A 12,936-nucleotide genomic window follows, 5' to 3' on the forward strand; every position below is an offset into this window, starting at 1 on the left:
CCTTATATTTTCAAATTAGTAAATGGGAAATATGCAGAGAAGAATGTACACCACAGTATCACATACCATGTAAAAGAAGTGATATGCCAGATAAACAGCCATGAAACAAGCAAGTACCCGTGAGGGAGATGGATCAGTTAATCCACAAATTATGAACTTAGTGTCAGGTATAGTTTGTTCTGTAAGTGGGGATATGTAGCATATTTCATATATCACCATGGCATGTTCCACTATAAAATGAAATATATATTTAATCAGTATCGCTGAAGCTTTTCGTTGCCCCAGAAAATCAGCTACAGCTGTTTGTGATGACACTTTTAAAAAAATTACTTTTTCTGAGTTACAAAGCCAGAACTCAGAGTGTGGACAGGGACGAACCCCGAATCCAGCTCCTTGCCTGCTCCAAAAACCAATTCAAATTGAATCCAATTCATTTTCCCCACAAGAGAGACATACCAGATCTGAGCCAAAAGGCCAAGCAGATACTACACTTGATCTTAGCTAAAAAGCCGAGAAGCGATCTGTGATGCCACTTTGTCTGTTTTGTGATCACATCCAGAAAAATGTGAATTTCCAATTGTTACAACATGCCTGCTTACCATTGGCTGGGGACTAATGACAATCCCACAATCCTGTGGGAGTATGAGCCTCCCCAATGAGGGGGGGTGGAGAAACCATTAGTAAACCCCATGTATAAATAAAGCTGGCCAGTTTGGAACCAGCAGGAAGGAGTGTGCAGCAAGGGAAGTTGCTGCTGCTGTTATATATATATATGTTATTGTAAATAAATGTTATTACTTTGTATCCTTAAAACTCGTGCTGGATTCTTCGTGGCCCTCACAAAACCAATGCTGTAAGAAATATAAGTGGTGGATATTAGCAGAGTCACATTATCCCCTACTCTACTCCCTCCATCTCCTACTCATAACAAATCTCTGGGTATCACCATTTCTTGATTTATTTCAAATCTTTTTTTTGCTTTATTTCAATTTTGTTGGTATCCTCCACTATGGGACTTGATCTTGCATCTTTGTTTCTTAGTAACATGAAAACCAAACTATTTTATTCAGTTTGGGATTCAATTGTATGATTTATTAAAAGCCCCTCACCCCCCACTGTCTGATACAATACCTGCAATCTTGTATTTTGTGTAATATTAACAAAACTGAGAAGGAGTGACTGTTCAACATTGTGCGAGAGAGGAGGAATTAATCTCTCCTCTCTGCACGAGGTTCAATCGCAGCCCCATTGGATAAAAGCTGCACCTTTACTCCTCATCAAATGGTCGCCCAAGATATTTTACTTGACAGCAATAGCAAATATAGGATAAAAAAATAATGGTTGGACTCAGCTTTTATTACATGATCGCGGCCAATTATTCCTCCAATGCAAACAGTGTTGTATCTATTTTTGTAGAAGAAATAATAATCGGAAGAATTGGAATTTAACCCTGATGCAGATACACAACCAAGTTATCAAGAGGAATCAGCGGACTGCATCTGCTTCTGATCCATTTGGATCAAGGGCATTTGCTAACAGCCTTTACTTCAGTAAGATATTAGATTAATAGAAGATACATTTTGCATCTGGATATCTGATCCACCTGGATTAGAAGTCAGCGAAGGATGCTTATAGCCCTGTACTTTTAGATGAACATGCCATACACTGAGTGCAGAGTGAGGTTTAATTCTTGAAATTGGGCCTGAAGTGTGATTCATTTAGAAACTGGTAACAGAATACTGTTCCAGTGGACAAATCTTATGAAATATAATAGGTAGAGGTGGAGCAATATGATACACCATGTAAAGACTCTAATCAATCTTTCCCATCATCGTCATCTCGGAGTGTTTGAAAGTATATTAAGATTGAGCTTCTGGGCACTGCTGACCGTCTTCTTATTAGGCCAGAGTATCGAAAATATATTTTATACATAATGTTTGCCAGCATTCCTCCGTGGTAGCACTGTTGCCTAACATTTAGAAGGTTAAGGATTCAAACCTCAATCTTGGACTTGAGTACAGATCCTGGGCTGATACTTCGGTGCCATAAAGAGAGAGTGCTGCATTGGAGATGCTGTTTTTAAGATGACGGGTAGTTTGTTTGTAAAAGATCTCATGATGCCTTATTTGAAGAAGAGCATGAGTCTTTCTCTGTATCCTGGCTAACATTTATACGCCATCCACCACCAAAACTGATTTACTGGTCATTGCCGTTTTGTCAGAGTGCGCTTTGGAAAAATTGGCTGGCATGTTTGCTGACAAAACAACAGTGTCTAAGTTAACAAAGTAACCCACTAGTTGTGAAATGTTTTGGAATGTCCTGAGGAAAATAAATGCGTGATTAAATACATATCCTTTATTTAAACAAAACATGGGAATATATAGTTATATATAACTTTTCCTGAGCTAAAATTATGGTCACTCTAATGCATTCTTTCTATACTGCCGTGTCGGAGAAGGCTTACTGTAAAAAGTCTTCTAGATTTCAAGATAGCAAAGAAAATAATTTGTAACATTTATGAAAGAAATGTATTGGCAGCAAACTTTGGAAGCTTTTCTTTGTTGGAATTAGTTGTTTAAAACCAAAGACTTAACATGGGGTGAATTCAAGGTTAGGAAACACTGAATCTTATTAAAAGTTGAAAATGTGTTAATGTACTACAAGTGGTGGAGGAAACCGGAGACCATTCGAAGGTAATGAATGTGTGTGCTACTGCATGGCATAGAATCTTTAGCATTAGTAATTGCATACCATTTAGAACACAATGTCAGTCAGGAAATCTACGCAGTGTGAGATGGATTAAAGATATTACAGTGCTATTTACAGCTAACGTTAAACTGCATTGTGTTCTGGGAACAGTCTCCAGTTATAGAGTTATAGCCTTGGACCTTAAGTATGCAGTCTGGTAGCATCTGATATGCTATTTCCAGCTTCATTACCAAAACAGTTTTGAATGCAGCTTGGCCCTTTCAGGGGTAGCCAGGGTTCCTGGGGACTTGAAGTCACTGTGCAAATACTCATGTCCCACATGAGCCCCTTGATAGATTTTTATCCTGCATGCTCCCAGACGCATTCGAGACTGCCACTGGTTGATAGGGAACGCATTCTTCTTATCACACAATGCCAGGAATTTGAATGCCGTAATTACTCTCAACACTCTTGTGGTTTCTAAAGCATGGCATTTGTCTAGAATAAAGACAAGTTGAACTATCTCATCGAAACTGGTTTGGGTGTTTAATAATTTACAAGCACGGCAACAGTGACAGACTTCCACAGACATCAAAAATCATATCATATTTTATCATGCCAAACAAAGCACAGAGTCAGCATCAGCTATTATAGTTAGGCAGAGAAATTAATCAAAGGCTATATAGAATGTGATACAGCACCAGAACATGAGCAACTGTTGGAAAAAATAACAATATTCTCCTAATCGAAGTAAGTCAACTATGTACCATCTAAAGCTTCACTAAAATCACTCACACATTTAAGTTATGCCTCAGATATTCTTTGGATTCAGTCTCTGGGGAAAATTCCAGCCAGTTTCAGAATATTGGCCTTAATAGTTCCTTTAATTGCCTCAATAGGCCACCCACTGCATGTGGGCGGGTAGCCGTTGTTGTGATTCCCATAGCGACCGATAACTTTGAAAAATAATTCAAACTCCCAGTGAATGACTGAAAGGATCACACAAGATTCCAAATTTAAAGATTTTTGCTGCTAACAAAGCAACATTGACTAAATGCTATTTCAGTAGGCAAATTATACTCTGAATTACAGAAATGATTGTCCATTTAACTTTTAAATGACTGAAAATCTCTCTCCATGGTATACCTGCGACTGTCCCTTAAGTAGGCATTCTGTAATCCGACCCTGTAACGGCTTCTTGTGGACTCTTCCCCTCTCGAAGTCCATTTCCATGGCAATGTAAATCACATTGGCCTCGTATCCAGGTAGAAATGCTAATTAGCTATCCTCTAAAGCCCACACTTCCATTCTATCTTGGAATGAATAGACAGTTTAAAGTATAACTGTTTACAAACCTGGCATTCCTAACACCTCCCTGGGACCTGGAAACTGATCATCTATTTACTGTCAACACAACTGCTCATGTGATTGTTTACATGCATGAAGACCTTGCCTCTTCCTTCCAATAAAACATCCCCCCCTTTACTCTTCAACATAAAAGCCAATAAAGTCTGTTGTTGGACAGAATTCAGGTCAGATCACATGATCCCTTCATTCCTCCACTTTACTCTAAATTAAAGAAAAAGTCCCGAAACACAAAGATGTCTTAAAACCCTCGGGCTGAATTTTCCGCCGTTGGGATTCTCAGTTTTGCCGGCAGGCCGGGGGTTTCCCGACAGCGTGGGGCTGCCCCACAATGGGAAAGACCATTGATCAGCTGGCGAAATAGAGAATCCCGACGGCGGAGAAATCTGGTGCGGCGGTACGGAGAAACCCACCCCTCGGATCTGTAACGCCATCACCCTATACCCCCTCATCCCTCTGAATTTACCTCTAACAAAATGGATTGGAAATTCCAATGTGCTGCCAAAGTGGCATTCACTCCCTGCCAATTATTTGTCCCGCCCACCTCTGCTCACACCTCCAATGGTATTTGAAAATCCTGCCCCTAATATTCAATCGCTGGCTCTACCGATCTCTGAGGTTTGAGTGCTGGCCAAGAATAATTAGCAATCTTCAATCATGCTTAATGGCAACACTGTAAAATATATTACACCATGATTCTCCAATGGCAGCCAGTATTGAATCGCAAAACATGGCAATCTCACATTCGCATGGAATCTTGTCCTGCTGAATTAGGTAGGAATGTGTCAGCACAACACGCATGACTAAGAACTAAGATTTTTTTTTTAAAGTAAATTTGTCCCATCTGATGCTATCAGTTACAAAATCTTACAAATGCCTCGGAGCTTTTTGATGGTTAAAAATGTCTTGAGAAGCATAGTTTATGGGCGGAATTGTAATAATCTGTGTCATAAATAATGATACTGGTTTCGCTGCTGTCATTCGTGTTTTACTGCATTTACTTAATATGTCACAGATTTGTCTCAAAAATATTAGGAAAAGCCAAACGAAGGTTTTTCGGGCTTGGGACAGGGTTACAACATGAAATGGGTGTGAGAGGCCGACTGTAGGTGGGAAATCAGGCAGTGCCCAGATGCACCAGATCTTTCAGCCCAAAGACAACATCTGGAGGCATGAGGGACTATGATTTTAGGCTCCATAATATTTCAATCCAATCCATGGAAATAAGAAAATATATAATCCCCAACTTTTGATTTAGGATGAGGATTGGGTGGGTAGTGAGCAAACCATCCTAACCTTAGCAGAATAATGCTTGGCTGGTTTAAACTCCTGAACCTCAACTGCCAGAAACGAGTGGCAAGGGATCCGTTCATCACTGGATGGGAGCAGAACATCAGGCAGTCAGAAGCTGTCGACAGTGACTAAAGGGCTGAAGAGAGGGCCTCCATAATTCAAGGAGTTTATCAGGAGAGGGGCGTGAGCAGGTGTCACAATGAAAAGTGGGCAAGCGAAGGGGAGGGGAGGTCTAAGCGTTCCTAATGGGGGCTGGAGGAGAGCTCTGGCTGCTCCTCGTCACACAAAGAATGGGGGAAAAAAAGTTTTTAAACTTATCTATTTGGGCTAAAGCCTGATTCTTCCTCCTGCTAAATTCCCCCAATCTGAGGACCCTATTGCTATTTTGTTCAGTGCACCAAATATGTCATCAAAGCTTGATTTATATAAGTGTGTGTATATAGTGTGTGTGTGCACATATGTGTGTGTGTATATATGTATGTGTGTATATATGTAAATATATATATTCTGCTCAGAAGAAGATTGGAAGACTGTGAGATGGGATTAGTTGTCACCACTAAAGACAGGTTTAAGTCTCCCTCATAGTGCTCAGTTGGTTAGGACAGTGTATCGATCCAAAGAAAACTCCAGGTTCAATCCGTGCCTGGGCTGTGTTTCTGTTACCTTAGCCAGGAGGACAAGAATGACAGAATGACCGAAATGTCCACTTAAGTGAATTATTGAAAGACAGCTGGCACCTATGGAACTGCTAACTAACAATATCACAACCTTCATGAGAGGGAAGGAATGGGGTGAAAATTGGTGGAAGAAAAAGCAGAGTTTTTTAAAAACAGGGAAATCATCTATTATTTGTGCTTATTACGAAGGCACAAAGAATGAAAGCAGCGAAAGAGATGGAGAAAGATTCATGGATTCTGTTTGGGTGAAGGTCTGCCAACTTACTTGGTCTTAAAACAAAGCGGGACTAAAATGGACAGCCTCTGATAATAGGAAGCTGACCAACTTTGTGCTGCATGCTCATTACGACGATTTGGCATGGTGCCAGTACTCAACACCCTATTGAGTAGCTGCATGTCTGAGCAAGGAACCCAACATTGAAGCTAGCCTGCATAATGTAAAGGCAGCTAGCATCTTTTAAAGGGGAGGTGCGTTGTGGCTGACTCAAGTGGTGGAAGTCCATGTACAAGTCTATGTTTGCTCCCTATGGTCACACACACGTTGAATGTTGAGGGAGAGGAATCACCTTTGTTTGTGCTACACCTGAAAATGATGTGCATGCTGTCACAGGCAGCCTGCACCTTGGGGAAGTCTGAAAACCTGCATGCTCACTCCAATTGCTGCTCTCCGACAAGAAATAATTAAATGGAATTTGCTCTCTTTACAAAAAGAGGGTCAGTGACTTCCTTTTCACAACAGTTCACAGCAAACTGCAAGATGTTGCAATATGCCCAGCTCCAATTTGGAAGGTGCTAGATGCATAAACGTTCATAGCCACAATCATCTTCACAGCCATTGGCAATGTTGTCCTGACCCTTCCCCAGAATCGCAGTTGGGGCACCAAGTGACTGGTTTCAGACAGGGCATCCACACTGAAGAGCAGATGTCTATCACATTGTTCCTTCCTGAGGTTCAGGTAGGAGAGTTGCTCCCTGAACACCCGAGGTAAATATGACTTCCTGCTGAGATCTTCTCTCTCCCTCTGCCTCCTCCTCTGTCTTTCAGCAGCTTGTCCTGCTCTGCATCACCTCTGCTCATTTTCCCGTCAGGCTGCATTCTAAGAGGAATACCTATTACTGCATTCATTTTTGGGAGCAACTGTTTGTATACTGCAGACATTAACTGTGAATGCTCTAACTCTCTTACTAATATGTCATCCAGAGCAACTCACTCCAGGAGACGCCATTTAGAACTCCAAGGATACTCACTGGGCTGAATTTAACACTCTCCCACAGGCTGTTTTAAAGGCAGAATTGCTTTTTAAATCCACTTAATGGCTTGCTTGTCCCCTACCTGTCTGCCCCCTGTCCCCAATTATTTAATTCTTCATGCCCACTTAAGGGCCTCGCCCTGTCGCCAACGGGATTTAACAGGTGTCAAGTGAGGCCCATCCAGGTGGCCAGCCTGGCTGGTTTCACATGCAGTCTGGGAAATCCTCATTTACTGCACTCGATTTTGCAGCCAAGCTCTCCAAACTGTTGGAATTTTCTTAATATAGCATGGTTTACTGTGGAATACTTTCCATTTTAGTTAATACTGCAGTCGGTGTGGACCAATTATTCTTTAAACTGAAAGAGGGGGAGGTACAGCTTGGCAAAAAGATTACAAGGCAATCCGAACCTCAAATTTGTAGTTTTCTGGCTGCATTCAATGAGAAAATACTCCATTGCATAACTGTTGACCATTCACATTATCATAAGACATTTGAAGGTCAAATGTAAAGGAATGTGAAGGGTATCAAGAGCAAACTGGAAGTCTGACCTTATGATGTGAATGCTGCCCTGAACAGTCCTTAACCTCAGCTCTCAGAGCCCATACTAACTTCCTGTTAGAGTGTGACCTAAGTTTGATCTCTGTGAATTCTCAGTGTGAATTCCAATGTAGTTTGATAGATTTTGGGTGCAATTCAACAGAAACATTTCAAAGTCCGCTTTTGGGAGCACTTGGCGGGGTGTTTCACGTCTGCCACATTGGCGAGGCCGTGGCATGTATTCAACGGCACCTAGTGCCAAAAATCAGCCCCCAACAGATTATCGACATTACTGGTTCCCTCACTGTCCGATTCCCCCGGAATCGTGCCTCAGCAGTTTCGCCTGCCACCCCTCCAATTCCCAACCCCCCCCCCTCTCCCCACCAAATCGCTGGCTGACACCTCGTACGCTCCCCACCTCCGATCTTCGTACTTGTTCCTCAGAACCCCTGCCACCGACCACTTCATGTCCAACTGCTGTGCCCACAAATGCCACCTGCTAAAGAACCCCCTGACCCATCAAGTGTGCTGCTCCACAATGCCCTCTCTTTGCCCCGCAGGAGAAGATAGCCCATAATAAATGGCAAAGGCCCAAGGCAAATGGTGGAGTCCCAGAGAGTCGATAGGACGGCACAGTGCTTAGCACTGTTGCTTCACAGCACCATGGTCCCAAGTTCATTTCCCAGCTTGTAATACTGTCTGTGTGGAGTCTGCACGTTCTTCCTGTGTCTGCGTGGGTTTCCTCCGGGTGCTCCGGTTTCCTCCCAACAGTCCCGAAAGACGTGCTGTTAGGTGAATCGGACATTCTGAATTCTCCCTCCGTGAACTCGAACAGGCGCCGAAGTGTGGCGAAGTGTGGCGACTAGGGGAATTCCACAGTAACTTCATTGCAGTGTTAATCTAAGCCTATTTGTAACAATAAAGATTATTATTATTATGAGGAACAGGCCCTGAAAATCACAGGGCTGCCGAGGAGAAAGCAGTCACCGACAGCGAGGTTGGCCTGCGCCAGAGAGATGAGGATCCGCTGCCCCTTCACCCAGATGGCCTGCCTCAAGTGAGTTGTTCATGTCAGACAAGATTATCCTTCCCCCTCACTGACCACATTTCCGTTGTCTCGCAGGGTCTCCATGTGATGAGGCCGGGCCATCCGGAATAGTTCCCCCACCGCCACACAAGACACCACCTCTGAGGAAAGCTCAAAGAGACACCATTGAGGCATCACCACACCTTCCATCTGCGCAGACAGACATGCTTCGTTGGGTGAAATTAGTGGACAGGCCTCTGGGGCACAGTCTGGTGAGCACCAGATTGCTGATGCACATCAGGTGGAGACAGGAACATCCAAGGGAGCCAGCATTCGGATGTCTGCTGGATCCCAGGACTCTATTGGGTCCCAGCCAGATGCCGAGCGTCTGGACAAGGTTCTGCCAAAGCTGATGAAGATGATACGACACAGCCGTGAGATTTGGAGGGGGTGTCAGTGACACACCAGTGACTGCAAGGCCGATTGGAGGAGTCCCAAATGCTGCAGATGCAGGAGATGCTGTCGACAATGTGTGGCACCGAAGCCAACACTGCTAGTGTAGCGACCACAATGAAAAATCTGGAGCATGACGTCTGCTGTGGTGGTGTCCAAATCATGGTTCATGTCATGATATCCACATTAGCATATCATGGTGCAATCACACACACACTGATGGACAGGTGGTTGGACCAACCAACACACACACAACATCGCAGCCAATCAGCAGTGAGAGCACACGCACTAGAAAACAGGGAACACCACAGTTCCCGCTCATTCTACCAGGAGATAGCTCAGAGCACAGAGCTCACAGCGTGCCACTCAGACACAGACCATGTGCTGAGTGCCTCACCAAGATAGTGAAAGGGCTGGGTCCACAAGTTAGCTGGTGAAGCACGAACCTAAGCCAGCAGTTGTTAGTTATTATTGTACAAGACAATAAAACAGAGTTGTACCATCTACAGCCGTGTTGGATCATTTGTGCATCGGAACTCCCAACACGACATGATACCAGTAGTGGAAGCTAACCAGCGACTGTGAGACCTACCTGCACCCTTTCAGAAATCCGCCATCCTGCTCCATGGAAAACATCAGCCCTTTGCAGCCGCTCCGAATCGCTGGAAATCTTTGTACCATCTACAACCATGTTGGTTCATTCGTGTATCGGAACACCCAACAAGACAGTTCAGTCTTTGACGACCTTGGCTGGGGGCCTCAACATCATGTCCCAGTCACTGAGAAATGCATCCCAGATGCAGGTGAATTTTGGCCAGGCACTGCAGAGCATGACCCAGTCACTTAGGAGCATCTCTGAGGGTGCCGGCACCATGCTGCAGACAATGGGGAGCCTCCAGGACTAGCAGGGTCAGATAGCTCAGCGGCCTCTCCTTCTCATTCCAGCTGCTCCTCCATTGCTTGGAATCCCCCAGGCCCGACAGGCACCGAAAGGGAGGAGGAAGCATTGGAGTCCAACCTGGGGTCTGTCACCAAGGAGACGGTGGTGATTCTTACAAGTTCCCTCCTTACACCGGCGCATCTCAAGGGCAGCAGGCAGAACAGGGTGTCACGGTGCCGCCAGTGATACCATTAAGTCGGCTGCGGCCCCCAAGCTCCAGGCCCTCTGGAGGATGTCTGCCAAGGGTACAAAGGCAACAGGGTGTGGAAATCAGCAGGCTGCCTCCAGCTCTGACGTGCATTCTGGGGACTGATGTACCGTCAATTACCACGAGACGAGAATGGCGAAGCAATCGAGGCTTTATTGCACAAGATGTTGTGCCTCCTGCAGCTGTGACCAGAATGGGAGCAGCGCAGGTGAGCTTACACTTTTATACAGCGCTTGCTGGGAGGAGCCAGCAGGCAGGGATTTACCGTAGTACCTTTAATACACAGGCAGTGCTGTAATACATACAATATATCACTAGTGGTGTTTACCACAGGGCACACCTAGACATGGCCCTAGACCTGAAAAAATCAAGAAGAGTGAAGAGCACTGAATGGGCACTGGTGAGGTCGCTATCCATAGCTAAGGAGAATGGAAATCTGCCACAGTAAAATGTTCACTATTAAAACATGTTACCACTGATAGGTGCGATAGATGTTAATCTTCACAGCGGGCCTGCCCGCACACCCACCCCATGTTCCCTGTCCGCCTCCACCCCTGGGTAAGGTGGTCCAAAGTGCCAAGCCTCTGATGCAGACCCTGCTCAGAGGATAGGTGTGAGCATGCTGTCAGCAAAAAGACAAGAGTCAGATTTTGTAGAAACTGAGGAGCACCAGAGCTTTCCTCACAGCGAGTTTTCATCACTCTCCTGCCTTGTATGGTGACCCGCCGACAGTGCCAACACAGGCACATCACCCTGGACTGATGTTACACAGAACATTGGAGGGGGGGGGAAACATGGTGGTCGGGGAGGGGGTGGCATGATTGGGGGGCGGCGAAGGGGGAGAGTAGGGGGATTTTGGGGGGAAGGAGGGATGGAAATCAGAGAGGGGGCTTGGGGAGAGGGAGGGAAATGGTGGGAAGGAAGAGGGGTAGGGATGGAATTGGGGGGGGCGGAGTTGAAATTGGAGGGGGAGGGTAGGAAATTGGTGGTGGTGTTGAGCTGATGGACACAGTCTCATCCTCAAAGAATCTGGAGACGATGAGGGCCTCCCTGGTGTTCCTCGCATGTTGGACCCTTGCCACCGCCTGTCCTCCATCCTCTGGCTCCTCCTCGGGCTCATCCTCCAGCCACTCCTGGATCCTCCCCCTCCTCAGACAAGGCTGCATGTCCCTCCTCCTCCTCATTCTTGTCTTCCTCCAACATGTCACCCTGCTGCTGTTCCAGATTGTGGAGGGCACAGCAGATCATCACAAAGTGGGAGACGCTCTGGGGAGGATGTACTGCAAGGCACCACCACAGTGTGTCCAGGCATCGGAACCGCATTTTGTACAGTCCGATACACCGCTCAATGACAGCACGGGTGGCAGCATGGGCCTCATTATATTGGATCTCTGCCTCGGTCTCAGGCCTCTGCACTGGCGTTATCAGACAGGACCTCAGCAGGTACCCTTTGTCCCCCAAGAGCCAACCCGTCATCCAGGCGTGGTCCTCAAAGACGTCGGGGATCTTAATGTCTGGAGCTGTGCACGTTAGGTGAATTGGCGATGATTTATGCACGGCGTTGTGGGGATGGGGCAGGGGAGTCAGACTTTCGGAGGATTGATGCAGACTCTGCGGAATGGCTTCCTTCGGCACTGTATAGATTCTATGGACCCCAATCTTTGTCTTCCCTCCTGATATTATGTTTCTCTCCCACCTCTTAGCCTGCTCCTAAAAGCCCTATAAAATCCAGCCCATTGTAACTGACCAGTTAGAATGCCACGATATGTTGTGTGGCACTCTGTCCTGCAAAAGTGTGTCAGGGTGTGTTACAATGTGTTTGGGTGATGTATCCATTATAGCTGAATAGCTGGCAGCATGTGAGATATGGGTCGGAGGCTTCCAGCACTGGTAAGTTTGTGAGGGTAAGTTGAAGCATATGAATATGAGGCATCAATCCTGATTGTTAGGGATTGTTGATGGCCAACAGATTGGTGTATTGTATATGGAGCACTTTTGAGAGATTGGTGGTGCGGCTGGTAGCTTATGGGTTTTGAAGAACCATTCATTTTGAACAGCCATTCAATGAATGTGAGATCATTGAAGTTCTTCCATCACTGTATCAAAGTTCTCATGTTAGATTCCTAGCTTTGACCTCCTTGGTCTCCTCCCATTTCCTTCACAGTTGATGCCTGAATGGTCTCCTGATCTCTTAGGGTTACTGGGCTATGGGGATAGGGTGGACGCATGGGCTTACGTAAGGTGCTCTTTCCAAGGGCCGAATGGCCACCTCCTGCACTGTAAATTCTATGATTCTATGAATAAGATCACCTTTCTCTTCTTTTCAATTTCCTTCCCTCAGGCCTTCAGTGCTGCACTGGGGGAGCTGGTCAGATTTAGAACATAAGAACATAAGAACTAGGAACAGGAGTAGGCCATCTGGCCCCTCGAGCCTGCTCCGCCATTTAATGAGATCATGGCTGATCTTTGTGGACTCAGCTCCACTCTCCGGCCCG

At 45.5% G+C, this 12,936-nt stretch overlaps 1 non-coding gene across 1 annotated transcript; it reads right to left on the minus strand.

Moving 5' to 3' along the window:
* Nucleotides 1-321: 321 nt before the first annotated feature.
* Nucleotides 322-521, minus strand: LOC140430848 (U2 spliceosomal RNA). The gene has a single exon (XR_011949567.1). It is a non-coding gene; the product is annotated as a U2 spliceosomal RNA (small nuclear RNA).
* Between the last annotated feature and the right edge of the window lie 12,415 nt (nt 522-12,936).

The sequence above is a fragment of the Scyliorhinus torazame genome, chromosome 1 (assembly GCF_047496885.1).
Source record: "Scyliorhinus torazame isolate Kashiwa2021f chromosome 1, sScyTor2.1, whole genome shotgun sequence".
NCBI lineage: Eukaryota > Metazoa > Chordata > Chondrichthyes > Carcharhiniformes > Scyliorhinidae > Scyliorhinus > Scyliorhinus torazame.